We start from the raw sequence: 15,290 nt of genomic DNA, 5'->3' as shown, positions 1-15,290 counted from the left end.
TTGACAAGGTCTTATTTTCTTGACACTCACAGCTCTGAAACATCGGGAATTCAGCTCGCGCAGATCAAAATGTGGAACGCTTCACGAATTTGCGTGTCATCCTTTCGCAGGGGCCATGCTAATCTTCTCTGTATCGTTTCCAATTTATTATATGCGCTGCCTTAGCAAGCACAATGACCCAAAGGTGCTGCTTACTATTTGACCCCCTTGCTGTCGGAACAACACCTTCTTAATGGTTCAGGCGTTATGACTTCCTTGACCCAGGCAACGCTCCTAAGACACACCCCTCACAGTAGTTCTGTTCTGTGGGATCAGCGGCACTGTGTAAAGTCTGTTATCATGCCAGGGATCCATTGTGTGGAGGCCTTAGCTCATGTTGCGAATGGTCGTACTGTAACCATAAGGTAGGCGGTTCCATCCCCGCTCTCCACATAGTTATATATAAATTCTGTTATTATGCCCGGGAATTTTAGGTGCAGTGTTACCGTCACGGTGCCCTCTTGACAAGGTCTTATTTTCTTGACACTCACAGCTCTGAAACATCGGGAATTCAGCTCGGGCAGATCAAAATGTGGAACGCTTCACGAATTTGCGTGTCATCCTTTCGCAGGGGCCATGCTAATCTTCTCTGTATCGTTTCCAATTTATTATATGCGCTGCCTTAGCAAGCACAATGACCCAAAGGTGCTGCTTACTATTTGACCCCCTTGCTGTCGGAACAACACCTTCTTAATGGTTCAGGCGTTATGACTTCCTTGACCCAGGCAACGCTCCTAAGACACACCCCTCACAGTAGTTCTGTTCTGTGGGATCAGCGGCACTGTGTAAAGTCTGTTATCATGCCAGGGATCCATTGTGTGGAGGCCGTAGCTCATGTTGCGAGTGGTCGTACTGTAATCATTAGGTAGGCGGTTCGATCCCCGCTCTCCACGTAGTTATATATAAATTCTGTTATTATGCCCGGGGATCTTAGGTGCAGAGTTACCGTCACGTTGCCCTCTTGACAAGGTCTTACTTTCTTGACACTCACAGCTCTGAAACATCGGGAATTCAGGCAACGCTCCTAAGACACACCCCTCACAGTAGTTCTGTTCTGTGGGATCAGCGGCACTGTGTAAAGTCTGTTATCATGCCAGGGATCCATTGTGTGGAGGCCTTAGCTCATGTTGCGAATGGTCGTACTGTAACCATAAGGTAGGCGGTTCCATCCCCGCTCTCCACATAGTTATATATAAATTCTGTTATTATGCCCGGAAATTTTAGGTGCAGTGTTACCGTCACGGTGCCCTCTTGACAAGGTCTTATTTTCTTGACACTCACAGCTCTGAAACATCGGGAATTCAGGCAACGCTCCTAAGACACACCCCTCACAGTAGTTCTGTTCTGTGGGATCAGCGGCACTGTGTAAAGTCTGTTATCATGCCAGGGATCCATTGTGTGGAGGCCTTAGCTCATGTTGCGAATGGTCGTACTGTAACCATAAGGTAGGCGGTTCCATCCCCGCTCTCCACATAGTTATATATAAATTCTGTTATTATGCCCGGGAATTTTAGGTGCAGTGTTACCGTCACGGTGCCCTCTTGACAAGGTCTTATTTTCTTGACACTCACAGCTCTGAAACATCGGGAATTCAGCTCGGGCAGATCAAAATGTGGAACGCTTCACGAATTTGCGTGTCATCCTTTCGCAGGGGCCATGCTAATCTTCTCTGTATCGTTTCCAATTTATTATATGCGCTGCCTTAGCAAGCACAATGACCCAAAGGTGCTGCTTACTATTTGACCCCCTTGCTGTCGGAACAACACCTTCTTAATGGTTCAGGCGTTATGACTTCCTTGACCCAGGCAACGCTCCTAAGACACACCCCTCACAGTAGTTCTGTTCTGTGGGATCAGCGGCACTGTGTAAAGTCTGTTATCATGCCAGGGATCCATTGTGTGGAGGCCGTAGCTCATGTTGCGAGTGGTCGTACTGTAATCATTAGGTAGGCGGTTCGATCCCCGCTCTCCACATAGTTATATACAAATTCTGTTATTATGCCCGGGGATCTTAGGTGCAGTGTTACCGTCACGGTGCCCTCTTGACAAGGTCTTATTTTCTTGACACTCACAGCTCTGAAACATCGGGAATTCAGCTCGGGCAGATCAAAATGTGGAACGCTTCACGAATTTGCGTGTCATCCTTTCGCAGGGGCCATGCTAATCTTCTCTGTATCGTTTCCAATTTATTATATGCGCTGCCTTAGCAAGCACAATGACCCAAAGGTGCTGCTTACTATTTGACCCCCTTGCTGTCGGAACAACACCTTCTTAATGGTTCAGGCGTTATGACTTCCTTGACCCAGGCAACGCTCCTAAGACACACCCCTCACAGTAGTTCTGTTCTGTGGGATCAGCGGCACTGTGTAAAGTCTGTTATCATGCCAGGGATCCATTGTGTGGAGGCCGTAGCTCATGTTGCGAGTGGTCGTACTGTAATCATTAGGTAGGCGGTTCGATCCCCGCTCTCCACATAGTTATATACAAATTCTGTTATTATGCCCGGGAATTTTAGGTGCAGTGTTACCGTCACGGTGCCCTCTTGACAAGGTCTTATTTTCTTGACACTCACAGCTCTGAAACATCGGGAATTCAGCTCGGGCAGATCAAAATGTGGAACGCTTCACGAATTTGCGTGTCATCCTTTCGCAGGGGCCATGCTAATCTTCTCTGTATCGTTTCCAATTTATTATATGCGCTGCCTTAGCAAGCACAATGACCCAAAGGTGCTGCTTACTATTTGACCCCCTTGCTGTCGGAACAACACCTTCTTAATGGTTCAGGCGTTATGACTTCCTTGACCCAGGCAACGCTCCTAAGACACACCCCTCACAGTAGTTCTGTTCTGTGGGATCAGCGGCACTGTGTAAAGTCTGTTATCATGCCAGGGATCCATTGTGTGGAGGCCGTAGCTCATGTTGCGAGTGGTCGTACTGTAATCATTAGGTAGGCGGTTCGATCCCCGCTCTCCACATAGTTATATACAAATTCTGTTATTATGCCCGGGGATCTTAGGTGCAGTGTTACCGTCACGGTGCCCTCTTGACAAGGTCTTATTTTCTTGACACTCACAGCTCTGAAACATCGGGAATTCAGCTCGGGCAGATCAAAATGTGGAACGCTTCACGAATTTGCGTGTCATCCTTTCGCAGGGGCCATGCTAATCTTCTCTGTATCGTTTCCAATTTATTATATGCGCTGCCTTAGCAAGCACAATGACCCAAAGGTGCTGCTTACTATTTGACCCCCTTGCTGTCGGAACAACACCTTCTTAATGGTTCAGGCGTTATGACTTCCTTGACCCAGGCAACGCTCCTAAGACACACCCCTCACAGTAGTTCTGTTCTGTGGGATCAGCGGCACTGTGTAAAGTCTGTTATCATGCCAGGGATCCATTGTGTGGAGGCCGTAGCTCATGTTGCGAGTGGTCGTACTGTAATCATTAGGTAGGCGGTTCGATCCCCGCTCTCCACATAGTTATATACAAATTCTGTTATTATGCCCGGGGATCTTAGGTGCAGTGTTACCGTCACGGTGCCCTCTTGACAAGGTCTTATTTTCTTGACACTCACAGCTCTGAAACATCGGGAATTCAGCTCGCGCAGATCAAAATGTGGAACGCTTCACGAATTTGCGTGTCATCCTTTCGCAGGGGCCATGCTAATCTTCTCTGTATCGTTTCCAATTTATTATATGCGCTGCCTTAGCAAGCACAATGACCCAAAGGTGCTGCTTACTATTTGACCCCCTTGCTGTCGGAACAACACCTTCTTAATGGTTCAGGCGTTATGACTTCCTTGACCCAGGCAACGCTCCTAAGACACACCCCTCACAGTAGTTCTGTTCTGTGGGATCAGCGGCACTGTGTAAAGTCTGTTATCATGCCAGGGATCCATTGTGTGGAGGCCGTAGCTCATGTTGCGAGTGGTCGTACTGTAATCATTAGGTAGGCGGTTCGATCCCCGCTCTCCACGTAGTTATATATAAATTCTGTTATTATGCCCGGGGATCTTAGGTGCAGAGTTACCGTCACGTTGCCCTCTTGACAAGGTCTTACTTTCTTGACACTCACAGCTCTGAAACATCGGGAATTCAGGCAACGCTCCTAAGACACACCCCTCACAGTAGTTCTGTTCTGTGGGATCAGCGGCACTGTGTAAAGTCTGTTATCATGCCAGGGATCCATTGTGTGGAGGCCTTAGCTCATGTTGCGAATGGTCGTACTGTAACCATAAGGTAGGCGGTTCCATCCCCGCTCTCCACATAGTTATATATAAATTCTGTTATTATGCCCGGAAATTTTAGGTGCAGTGTTACCGTCACGGTGCCCTCTTGACAAGGTCTTATTTTCTTGACACTCACAGCTCTGAAACATCGGGAATTCAGGCAACGCTCCTAAGACACACCCCTCACAGTAGTTCTGTTCTGTGGGATCAGCGGCACTGTGTAAAGTCTGTTATCATGCCAGGGATCCATTGTGTGGAGGCCTTAGCTCATGTTGCGAATGGTCGTACTGTAACCATAAGGTAGGCGGTTCCATCCCCGCTCTCCACATAGTTATATATAAATTCTGTTATTATGCCCGGGAATTTTAGGTGCAGTGTTACCGTCACGGTGCCCTCTTGACAAGGTCTTATTTTCTTGACACTCACAGCTCTGAAACATCGGGAATTCAGCTCGGGCAGATCAAAATGTGGAACGCTTCACGAATTTGCGTGTCATCCTTTCGCAGGGGCCATGCTAATCTTCTCTGTATCGTTTCCAATTTATTATATGCGCTGCCTTAGCAAGCACAATGACCCAAAGGTGCTGCTTACTATTTGACCCCCTTGCTGTCGGAACAACACCTTCTTAATGGTTCAGGCGTTATGACTTCCTTGACCCAGGCAACGCTCCTAAGACACACCCCTCACAGTAGTTCTGTTCTGTGGGATCAGCGGCACTGTGTAAAGTCTGTTATCATGCCAGGGATCCATTGTGTGGAGGCCGTAGCTCATGTTGCGAGTGGTCGTACTGTAATCATTAGGTAGGCGGTTCGATCCCCGCTCTCCACATAGTTATATACAAATTCTGTTATTATGCCCGGGGATCTTAGGTGCAGTGTTACCGTCACGTTGCCCTCTTGACAAGGTCTTAATTTCTTGACACTCACAGCTCTGAAACATCGGGAATTCAGCTCGGGCAGATCAAAATGTGGAACGCTTCACGAATTTGCGTGTCATCCTTTCGCAGGGGCCATGCTAATCTTCTCTGTATCGTTTCCAATTTATTATATGCGCTGCCTTAGCAAGCACAATGACCCAAAGGTGCTGCTTACTATTTGACCCCCTTGCTGTCGGAACAACACCTTCTTAATGGTTCAGGCGTTATGACTTCCTTGACCCAGGCAACGCTCCTAAGACACACCCCTCACAGTAGTTCTGTTCTGTGGGATCAGCGGCACTGTGTAAAGTCTGTTATCATGCCAGGGATCCATTGTGTGGAGGCCGTAGCTCATGTTGCGAGTGGTCGTACTGTAATCATTAGGTAGGCGGTTCGATCCCCGCTCTCCACTTAGTTATATATAAATTCTGTTATTATGCCCGGGGATCTTAGGTGCAGAGTTACCGTCACGTTGCCCTCTTGACAAGGTCTTACTTTCTTGACACTCACAGCTCTGAAACATCGGGAATTCAGGCAACGCTCCTAAGACACACCCCTCACAGTAGTTCTGTTCTGTGGGATCAGCGGCACTGTGTAAAGTCTGTTATCATGCCAGGGATCCATTGTGTGGAGGCCTTAGCTCATGTTGCGAATGGTCGTACTGTAACCATAAGGTAGGCGGTTCCATCCCCGCTCTCCACATAGTTATATATAAATTCTGTTATTATGCCCGGAAATTTTAGGTGCAGTGTTACCGTCACGGTGCCCTCTTGACAAGGTCTTATTTTCTTGACACTCACAGCTCTGAAACATCGGGAATTCAGGCAACGCTCCTAAGACACACCCCTCACAGTAGTTCTGTTCTGTGGGATCAGCGGCACTGTGTAAAGTCTGTTATCATGCCAGGGATCCATTGTGTGGAGGCCTTAGCTCATGTTGCGAATGGTCGTACTGTAACCATAAGGTAGGCGGTTCCATCCCCGCTCTCCACATAGTTATATATAAATTCTGTTATTATGCCCGGGAATTTTAGGTGCAGTGTTACCGTCACGGTGCCCTCTTGACAAGGTCTTATTTTCTTGACACTCACAGCTCTGAAATATCGGGAATTCAGCTCGGGCAGATCAAAATGTGGAACGCTTCACGAATTTGCGTGTCATCCTTTCGCAGGGGCCATGCTAATCTTCTCTGTATCGTTTCCAATTTATTATATGCGCTGCCTTAGCAAGCACAATGACCCAAAGGTGCTGCTTACTATTTGACCCCCTTGCTGTCGGAACAACACCTTCTTAATGGTTCAGGCGTTATGACTTCCTTGACCCAGGCAACGCTCCTAAGACACACCCCTCACAGTAGTTCTGTTCTGTGGGATCAGCGGCACTGTGTAAAGTCTGTTATCATGCCAGGGATCCATTGTGTGGAGGCCGTAGCTCATGTTGCGAGTGGTCGTACTGTAATCATTAGGTAGGCGGTTCGATCCCCGCTCTCCACATAGTTATATACAAATTCTGTTATTATGCCCGGGGATCTTAGGTGCAGTGTTACCGTCACGGTGCCCTCTTGACAAGGTCTTATTTTCTTGACACTCACAGCTCTGAAATATCGGGAATTCAGCTCGGGCAGATCAAAATGTGGAACGCTTCACGAATTTGCGTGTCATCCTTTCGCAGGGGCCATGCTAATCTTCTCTGTATCGTTTCCAATTTATTATATGCGCTGCCTTAGCAAGCACAATGATCCAAAGGTGCTGCTTACTATTTGACCCCCTTGCTGTCGGAACAACACCTTCTTAATGGTTCAGGCGTTATGACTTCCTTGACCCAGGCAACGCTCCTAAGACACACCCCTCACAGTAGTTCTGTTCTGTGGGATCAGCGGCACTGTGTAAAGTCTGTTATCATGCCAGGGATCCATTGTGTGGAGGCCGTAGCTCATGTTGCGAGTGGTCGTACTGTAACCATTAGGTAGGCGGTTCGATCCCCGCTCTCCACATAGTTATATATAAATTCTGTTATTATGCCCGGGGATCTTAGGTGCAGAGTTACCGTCACGTTGCCCTCTTGACAAGGTCTTACTTTCTTGACACTCACAGCTCTGAAACATCGGGAATTCAGGCAACGCTCCTAAGACACACCCCTCACAGTAGTTCTGTTCTGTGGGATCAGCGGCACTGTGTAAAGTCTGTTATCATGCCAGGGATCCATTGTGTGGAGGCCGTAGCTCATGTTGCGAGTGGTCGTACTGTAACCATAAGGTAGGCGGTTCCATCCCCGCTCTCCACATAGTTATATATAAATTCTGTTATTATGCCCGGAAATTTTAGGTGCAGTGTTACCGTCACGGTGCCCTCTTGACAAGGTCTTATTTTCTTGACACTCACAGCTCTGAAACATCGGGAATTCAGGCAACGCTCCTAAGACACACCCCTCACAGTAGTTCTGTTCTGTGGGATCAGCGGCACTGTGTAAAGTCTGTTATCATGCCAGGGATCCATTGTGTGGAGGCCTTAGCTCATGTTGCGAATGGTCGTACTGTAACCATAAGGTAGGCGGTTCCATCCCCGCTCTCCACATAGTTATATATAAATTCTGTTATTATGCCCGGGAATTTTAGGTGCAGTGTTACCGTCACGGTGCCCTCTTGACAAGGTCTTATTTTCTTGACACTCACAGCTCTGAAACATCGGGAATTCAGCTCGGGCAGATCAAAATGTGGAACGCTTCACGAATTTGCGTGTCATCCTTTCGCAGGGGCCATGCTAATCTTCTCTGTATCGTTTCCAATTTATTATATGCGCTGCCTTAGCAAGCACAATGACCCAAAGGTGCTGCTTACTATTTGACCCCCTTGCTGTCGGAACAACACCTTCTTAATGGTTCAGGCGTTATGACTTCCTTGACCCAGGCAACGCTCCTAAGACACACCCCTCACAGTAGTTCTGTTCTGTGGGATCAGCGGCACTGTGTAAAGTCTGTTATCATGCCAGGGATCCATTGTGTGGAGGCCGTAGCTCATGTTGCGAAGTGGTCGTACTGTAATCATTAGGTAGGCGGTTCGATCCCCGCTCTCCACATAGTTATATACAAATTCTGTTATTATGCCCGGGGATCTTAGGTGCAGTGTTACCGTCACGGTGCCCTCTTGACAAGGTCTTATTTTCTTGACACTCACAGCTCTGAAACATCGGGAATTCAGCTCGGGCAGATCAAAATGTGGAACGCTTCACGAATTTGCGTGTCATCCTTTCGCAGGGGCCATGCTAATCTTCTCTGTATCGTTTCCAATTTATTATATGCGCTGCCTTAGCAAGCACAATGACCCAAAGGTGCTGCTTACTATTTGACCCCCTTGCTGTCGGAACAACACCTTCTTAATGGTTCAGGCGTTATGACTTCCTTGACCCAGGCAACGCTCCTAAGACACACCCCTCACAGTAGTTCTGTTCTGTGGGATCAGCGGCACTGTGTAAAGTCTGTTATCATGCCAGGGATCCATTGTGTGGAGGCCGTAGCTCATGTTGCGAAGTGGTCGTACTGTAATCATTAGGTAGGCGGTTCGATCCCCGCTCTCCACATAGTTATATACTAAATTCTGTTATTATGCCCGGGGAATCTTAGGTGCAGTGTTACCGTCACGGTGCCCTCTTGACAAGGTCTTATTTTCTTGACACTCACAGCTCTGAAACATCGGGAATTCAGCTCGGGCAGATCAAAATGTGGAACGCTTCACGAATTTGCGTGTCATCCTTTCGCAGGGGCCATGCTAATCTTCTCTGTATCGTTTCCAATTTATTATATGCGCTGCCTTAGCAAGCACAATGACCCAAAGGTGCTGCTTACTATTTGACCCCCTTGCTGTCGGAACAACACCTTCTTAATGGTTCAGGCGTTATGACTTCCTTGACCCAGGCAACGCTCCTAAGACACACCCCTCACAGTAGTTCTGTTCTGTGGGATCAGCGGCACTGTGTAAAGTCTGTTATCATGCCAGGGATCCATTGTGTGGAGGCCGTAGCTCATGTTGCGAGTGGTCGTACTGTAATCATTAGGTAGGCGGTTCGATCCCCGCTCTCCACATAGTTATATACAAATTCTGTTATTATGCCCGGGGATCTTAGGTGCAGTGTTACCGTCACGGTGCCCTCTTGACAAGGTCTTATTTTCTTGACACTCACAGCTCTGAAACATCGGGAATTCAGGCAACGCTCCTAAGACACACCCCTCACAGTAGTTCTGTTCTGTGGGATCAGCGGCACTGTGTAAAGTCTGTTATCATGCCAGGGATCCATTGTGTGGAGGCCTTAGCTCATGTTGCGAATGGTCGTACTGTAACCATAAGGTAGGCGGTTCCATCCCCGCTCTCCACATAGTTATATATAAATTCTGTTATTATGCCCGGGAATTTTAGGTGCAGTGTTACCGTCACGGTGCCCTCTTGACAAGGTCTTATTTTCTTGACACTCACAGCTCTGAAACATCGGGAATTCAGCTCGCGCAGATCAAAATGTGGAACGCTTCACGAATTTGCGTGTCATCCTTTCGCAGGGGCCATGCTAATCTTCTCTGTATCGTTTCCAATTTATTATATGCGCTGCCTTAGCAAGCACAATGACCCAAAGGTGCTGCTTACTATTTGACCCCCTTGCTGTCGGAACAACACCTTCTTAATGGTTCAGGCGTTATGACTTCCTTGACCCAGGCAACGCTCCTAAGACACACCCCTCACAGTAGTTCTGTTCTGTGGGATCAGCGGCACTGTGTAAAGTCTGTTATCATGCCAGGGATCCATTGTGTGGAGGCCGTAGCTCATGTTGCGAGTGGTCGTACTGTAATCATTAGGTAGGCGGTTCGATCCCCGCTCTCCACGTAGTTATATATAAATTCTGTTATTATGCCCGGGGATCTTAGGTGCAGAGTTACCGTCACGTTGCCCTCTTGACAAGGTCTTACTTTCTTGACACTCACAGCTCTGAAACATCGGGAATTCAGGCAACGCTCCTAAGACACACCCCTCACAGTAGTTCTGTTCTGTGGGATCAGCGGCACTGTGTAAAGTCTGTTATCATGCCAGGGATCCATTGTGTGGAGGCCTTAGCTCATGTTGCGAATGGTCGTACTGTAACCATAAGGTAGGCGGTTCCATCCCCGCTCTCCACATAGTTATATATAAATTCTGTTATTATGCCCGGGAAATTTTAGGTGCAGTGTTACCGTCACGGTGCCCTCTTGACAAGGTCTTATTTCTTGACACTCACAGCTCTGAAACATCGGGAATTCAGGCAACGCTCCTAAGACACACCCCTCACAGTAGTTCTGTTCTGTGGGATCAGCGGCACTGTGTAAAGTCTGTTATCATGCCAGGGATCCATTGTGTGGAGGCCTTAGCTCATGTTGCGAATGGTCGTACTGTAACCATAAGGTAGGCGGTTCCATCCCCGCTCTCCACATAGTTATATATAAATTCTGTTATTATGCCCGGGAATTTTAGGTGCAGTGTTACCGTCACGGTGCCCTCTTGACAAGGTCTTATTTTCTTGACACTCACAGCTCTGAAACATCGGGAATTCAGGCAACGCTCCTAAGACACACCCCTCACAGTAGTTCTGTTCTGTGGGATCAGCGGCACTGTGTAAAGTCTGTTATCATGCCAGGGATCCATTGTGTGGAGGCCTTAGCTCATGTTGCGAATGGTCGTACTGTAACCATAAGGTAGGCGGTTCCATCCCCGCTCTCCACATAGTTATATATAAATTCTGTTATTATGCCCGGGAATTTTAGGTGCAGTGTTACCGTCACGGTGCCCTCTTGACAAGGTCTTATTTTCTTGACACTCACAGCTCTGAAACATCGGGAATTCAGCTCGGGCAGATCAAAATGTGGAACGCTTCACGAATTTGCGTGTCATCCTTTCGCAGGGGCCATGCTAATCTTCTCTGTATCGTTTCCAATTTATTATATGCGCTGCCTTAGCAAGCACAATGACCCAAAGGTGCTGCTTACTATTTGACCCCCTTGCTGTCGGAACAACACCTTCTTAATGGTTCAGGCGTTATGACTTCCTTGACCCAGGCAACGCTCCTAAGACACACCCCTCACAGTAGTTCTGTTCTGTGGGATCAGCGGCACTGTGTAAAGTCTGTTATCATGCCAGGGATCCATTGTGTGGAGGCCGTAGCTCATGTTGCGAGTGGTCGTACTGTAATCATTAGGTAGGCGGTTCGATCCCCGCTCTCCACATAGTTATATACAAATTCTGTTATTATGCCCGGGGATCTTAGGTGCAGTGTTACCGTCACGGTGCCCTCTTGACAAGGTCTTATTTTCTTGACACTCACAGCTCTGAAACATCGGGAATTCAGCTCGGGCAGATCAAAATGTGGAACGCTTCACGAATTTGCGTGTCATCCTTTCGCAGGGGCCATGCTAATCTTCTCTGTATCGTTTCCAATTTATTATATGCGCTGCCTTAGCAAGCACAATGACCCAAAGGTGCTGCTTACTATTTGACCCCCTTGCTGTCGGAACAACACCTTCTTAATGGTTCAGGCGTTATGACTTCCTTGACCCAGGCAACGCTCCTAAGACACACCCCTCACAGTAGTTCTGTTCTGTGGGATCAGCGGCACTGTGTAAAGTCTGTTATCATGCCAGGGATCCATTGTGTGGAGGCCGTAGCTCATGTTGCGAGTGGTCGTACTGTAATCATTAGGTAGGCGGTTCGATCCCCGCTCTCCACGTAGTTATATATAAATTCTGTTATTATGCCCGGGGATCTTAGGTGCAGAGTTACCGTCACGTTGCCCTCTTGACAAGGTCTTACTTTCTTGACACTCACAGCTCTGAAACATCGGGAATTCAGGCAACGCTCCTAAGACACACCCCTCACAGTAGTTCTGTTCTGTGGGATCAGCGGCACTGTGTAAAGTCTGTTATCATGCCAGGGATCCATTGTGTGGAGGCCTTAGCTCATGTTGCGAATGGTCGTACTGTAACCATAAGGTAGGCGGTTCCATCCCCGCTCTCCACATAGTTATATATAAATTCTGTTATTATGCCCGGAAATTTTAGGTGCAGTGTTACCGTCACGGTGCCCTCTTGACAAGGTCTTATTTTCTTGACACTCACAGCTCTGAAACATCGGGAATTCAGGCAACGCTCCTAAGACACACCCCTCACAGTAGTTCTGTTCTGTGGGATCAGCGGCACTGTGTAAAGTCTGTTATCATGCCAGGGATCCATTGTGTGGAGGCCTTAGCTCATGTTGCGAATGGTCGTACTGTAACCATAAGGTAGGCGGTTCCATCCCCGCTCTCCACATAGTTATATATAAATTCTGTTATTATGCCCGGGGATTTTAGGTGCAGTGTTACCGTCACGGTGCCCTCTTGACAAGGTCTTATTTTCTTGACACTCACAGCTCTGAAACATCGGGAATTCAGCTCGGGCAGATCAAAATGTGGAACGCTTCACGAATTTGCGTGTCATCCTTTCGCAGGGGCCATGCTAATCTTCTCTGTATCGTTTCCAATTTATTATATGCGCTGCCTTAGCAAGCACAATGACCCAAAGGTGCTGCTTACTATTTGACCCCCTTGCTGTCGGAACAACACCTTCTTAATGGTTCAGGCGTTATGACTTCCTTGACCCAGGCAACGCTCCTAAGACACACCCCTCACAGTAGTTCTGTTCTGTGGGATCAGCGGCACTGTGTAAAGTCTGTTATCATGCCAGGGATCCATTGTGTGGAGGCCGTAGCTCATGTTGCGAGTGGTCGTACTGTAATCATTAGGTAGGCGGTTCGATCCCCGCTCTCCACATAGTTATATACAAATTCTGTTATTATGCCCGGGGATCTTAGGTGCAGTGTTACCGTCACGGTGCCCTCTTGACAAGGTCTTATTTTCTTGACACTCACAGCTCTGAAACATCGGGAATTCAGCTCGGGCAGATCAAAATGTGGAACGCTTCACGAATTTGCGTGTCATCCTTTCGCAGGGGCCATGCTAATCTTCTCTGTATCGTTTCCAATTTATTATATGCGCTGCCTTAGCAAGCACAATGACCCAAAGGTGCTGCTTACTATTTGACCCCCTTGCTGTCGGAACAACACCTTCTTAATGGTTCAGGCGTTATGACTTCCTTGACCCAGGCAACGCTCCTAAGACACACCCCTCACAGTAGTTCTGTTCTGTGGGATCAGCGGCACTGTGTAAAGTCTGTTATCATGCCAGGGATCCATTGTGTGGAGGCCGTAGCTCATGTTGCGAGTGGTCGTACTGTAATCATTAGGTAGGCGGTTCGATCCCCGCTCTCCACATAGATATATACAAATTCTGTTATTATGCCCGGGGATCTTAGGTGCAGTGTTACCGTCACGGTGCCCTCTTGACAAGGTCTTATTTTCTTGACACTCACAGCTCTGAAACATCGGGAATTCAGCTCGGGCAGATCAAAATGTGGAACGCTTCACGAATTTGCGTGTCATCCTTTCGCAGGGGCCATGCTAATCTTCTCTGTATCGTTTCCAATTTATTATATGCGCTGCCTTAGCAAGCACAATGACCCAAAGGTGCTGCTTACTATTTGACCCCCTTGCTGTCGGAACAACACCTTCTTAATGGTTCAGGCGTTATGACTTCCTTGACCCAGGCAACGCTCCTAAGACACACCCCTCACAGTAGTTCTGTTCTGTGGGATCAGCGGCACTGTGTAAAGTCTGTTATCATGCCAGGGATCCATTGTGTGGAGGCCGTAGCTCATGTTGCGAGTGGTCGTACTGTAATCATTAGGTAGGCGGTTCGATCCCCGCTCTCCACATAGTTATATACAAATTCTGTTATTATGCCCGGGGATCTTAGGTGCAGTGTTACCGTCACGGTGCCCTCTTGACAAGGTCTTATTTTCTTGACACTCACAGCTCTGAAACATCGGGCATTCAGGCAACGCTCCTAAGACACACCCCTCACAGTAGTTCTGTTCTGTGGGATCAGCGGCACTGTGTAAAGTCTGTTATCATGCCAGGGATCCATTGTGTGGAGGCCTTAGCTCATGTTGCGAATGGTCGTACTGTAACCATAAGGTAGGCGGTTCCATCCCCGCTCTCCACATAGTTATATATAAATTCTGTTATTATGCCCGGGAATTTTAGGTGCAGTGTTACCGTCACGGTGCCCTCTTGACAAGGTCTTATTTTCTTGACACTCACAGCTCTGAAACATCGGGAATTCAGCTCGCGCAGATCAAAATGTGGAACGCTTCACGAATTTGCGTGTCATCCTTTCGCAGGGGCCATGCTAATCTTCTCTGTATCGTTTCCAATTTATTATATGCGCTGCCTTAGCAAGCACAATGACCCAAAGGTGCTGCTTACTATTTGACCCCCTTGCTGTCGGAACAACACCTTCTTAATGGTTCAGGCGTTATGACTTCCTTGACCAGGCAACGCTCCTAAGACACACCCCTCACAGTAGTTCTGTTCTGTGGGATCAGCGGCACTGTGTAAAGTCTGTTATCATGCCAGGGATCCATTGTGTGGAGGCCGTAGCTCATGTTGCGAGTGGTCGTACTGTAATCATTAGGTAGGCGGTTCGATCCCCGCTCTCCACGTAGTTATATATAAATTCTGTTATTATGCCCGGGGATCTTAGGTGCAGAGTTACCGTCACGTTGCCCTCTTGACAAGGTCTTACTTTCTTGACACTCACAGCTCTGAAACATCGGGAATTCAGGCAACGCTCCTAAGACACACCCCTCACAGTAGTTCTGTTCTGTGGGATCAGCGGCACTGTGTAAAGTCTGTTATCATGCCAGGGATCCATTGTGTGGAGGCCTTAGCTCATGTTGCGAATGGTCGTACTGTAACCATAAGGTAGGCGGTTCCATCCCCGCTCTCCACATAGTTATATATAAATTCTGTTATTATGCCCGGAAATTTTAGGTGCAGTGTTACCGTCACGGTGCCCTCTTGACAAGGTCTTATTTTCTTGACACTCACAGCTCTGAAACATCGGGAATTCAGGCAACGCTCCTAAGACACACCCCTCACAGTAGTTCTGTTCTGTGGGATCAGCGGCACTGTGTAAAGTCTGTTATCATGCCAGGGATCCATTGT

At 47.9% G+C, this 15,290-nt stretch overlaps 21 non-coding genes across 21 annotated transcripts; all 21 read right to left on the bottom strand.

Annotated features, from left to right (window-relative positions):
* Positions 1–65: 65 nt before the first annotated feature.
* LOC117728546 lies at positions 66–172 on the bottom strand. The gene has a single exon (XR_004609206.1). It is a non-coding gene; the product is annotated as a U6 spliceosomal RNA (small nuclear RNA).
* A 393-nt stretch (positions 173–565) lies between these two features.
* Positions 566–672, bottom strand: LOC117728545. Its single transcript, XR_004609205.1, has one exon. It is a non-coding gene; the product is annotated as a U6 spliceosomal RNA (small nuclear RNA).
* Positions 673–1,645: 973 nt separating this feature from the next.
* LOC117728544 lies at positions 1,646–1,752 on the bottom strand. Its single transcript, XR_004609204.1, has one exon. It is a non-coding gene; the product is annotated as a U6 spliceosomal RNA (small nuclear RNA).
* Positions 1,753–2,145: 393 nt separating this feature from the next.
* Positions 2,146–2,252, bottom strand: LOC117728543. Its single transcript, XR_004609203.1, has one exon. It is a non-coding gene; the product is annotated as a U6 spliceosomal RNA (small nuclear RNA).
* Positions 2,253–2,645: 393 nt separating this feature from the next.
* LOC117728542 lies at positions 2,646–2,752 on the bottom strand. Its single transcript, XR_004609202.1, has one exon. It is a non-coding gene; the product is annotated as a U6 spliceosomal RNA (small nuclear RNA).
* A 393-nt stretch (positions 2,753–3,145) lies between these two features.
* Positions 3,146–3,252, bottom strand: LOC117728541. Its single transcript, XR_004609201.1, has one exon. It is a non-coding gene; the product is annotated as a U6 spliceosomal RNA (small nuclear RNA).
* A 393-nt stretch (positions 3,253–3,645) lies between these two features.
* On the bottom strand, positions 3,646–3,752 carry LOC117728540. The gene has a single exon (XR_004609200.1). It is a non-coding gene; the product is annotated as a U6 spliceosomal RNA (small nuclear RNA).
* Positions 3,753–4,725: 973 nt separating this feature from the next.
* On the bottom strand, positions 4,726–4,832 carry LOC117728539. The gene has a single exon (XR_004609199.1). It is a non-coding gene; the product is annotated as a U6 spliceosomal RNA (small nuclear RNA).
* Positions 4,833–5,225: 393 nt separating this feature from the next.
* On the bottom strand, positions 5,226–5,332 carry LOC117728537. Its single transcript, XR_004609197.1, has one exon. It is a non-coding gene; the product is annotated as a U6 spliceosomal RNA (small nuclear RNA).
* A 973-nt stretch (positions 5,333–6,305) lies between these two features.
* LOC117728536 lies at positions 6,306–6,412 on the bottom strand. The gene has a single exon (XR_004609196.1). It is a non-coding gene; the product is annotated as a U6 spliceosomal RNA (small nuclear RNA).
* A 393-nt stretch (positions 6,413–6,805) lies between these two features.
* Positions 6,806–6,912, bottom strand: LOC117728535. The gene has a single exon (XR_004609195.1). It is a non-coding gene; the product is annotated as a U6 spliceosomal RNA (small nuclear RNA).
* A 973-nt stretch (positions 6,913–7,885) lies between these two features.
* Positions 7,886–7,992, bottom strand: LOC117728534. Its single transcript, XR_004609194.1, has one exon. It is a non-coding gene; the product is annotated as a U6 spliceosomal RNA (small nuclear RNA).
* Positions 7,993–8,386: 394 nt separating this feature from the next.
* On the bottom strand, positions 8,387–8,493 carry LOC117728533. Its single transcript, XR_004609193.1, has one exon. It is a non-coding gene; the product is annotated as a U6 spliceosomal RNA (small nuclear RNA).
* Positions 8,494–8,889: 396 nt separating this feature from the next.
* On the bottom strand, positions 8,890–8,996 carry LOC117728532. Its single transcript, XR_004609192.1, has one exon. It is a non-coding gene; the product is annotated as a U6 spliceosomal RNA (small nuclear RNA).
* Positions 8,997–9,679: 683 nt separating this feature from the next.
* Positions 9,680–9,786, bottom strand: LOC117728531. Its single transcript, XR_004609191.1, has one exon. It is a non-coding gene; the product is annotated as a U6 spliceosomal RNA (small nuclear RNA).
* Positions 9,787–11,049: 1,263 nt separating this feature from the next.
* Positions 11,050–11,156, bottom strand: LOC117728525. Its single transcript, XR_004609186.1, has one exon. It is a non-coding gene; the product is annotated as a U6 spliceosomal RNA (small nuclear RNA).
* Positions 11,157–11,549: 393 nt separating this feature from the next.
* On the bottom strand, positions 11,550–11,656 carry LOC117728514. Its single transcript, XR_004609174.1, has one exon. It is a non-coding gene; the product is annotated as a U6 spliceosomal RNA (small nuclear RNA).
* A 973-nt stretch (positions 11,657–12,629) lies between these two features.
* Positions 12,630–12,736, bottom strand: LOC117728503. The gene has a single exon (XR_004609163.1). It is a non-coding gene; the product is annotated as a U6 spliceosomal RNA (small nuclear RNA).
* Positions 12,737–13,129: 393 nt separating this feature from the next.
* Positions 13,130–13,236, bottom strand: LOC117728574. The gene has a single exon (XR_004609231.1). It is a non-coding gene; the product is annotated as a U6 spliceosomal RNA (small nuclear RNA).
* A 393-nt stretch (positions 13,237–13,629) lies between these two features.
* Positions 13,630–13,736, bottom strand: LOC117728561. Its single transcript, XR_004609220.1, has one exon. It is a non-coding gene; the product is annotated as a U6 spliceosomal RNA (small nuclear RNA).
* Positions 13,737–14,419: 683 nt separating this feature from the next.
* Positions 14,420–14,526, bottom strand: LOC117728549. Its single transcript, XR_004609209.1, has one exon. It is a non-coding gene; the product is annotated as a U6 spliceosomal RNA (small nuclear RNA).
* Between the last annotated feature and the right edge of the window lie 764 nt (positions 14,527–15,290).

The sequence above is a fragment of the Cyclopterus lumpus genome, unplaced genomic scaffold (assembly GCF_009769545.1).
Source record: "Cyclopterus lumpus isolate fCycLum1 unplaced genomic scaffold, fCycLum1.pri scaffold_68_arrow_ctg1, whole genome shotgun sequence".
In the NCBI taxonomy this organism is placed as follows: Eukaryota; Metazoa; Chordata; class Actinopteri; order Perciformes; family Cyclopteridae; genus Cyclopterus; species Cyclopterus lumpus.
The sequence above is the reverse complement of the archived record's forward strand: the minus strand, read 5'-3'. Positions and strand labels throughout refer to the sequence as shown.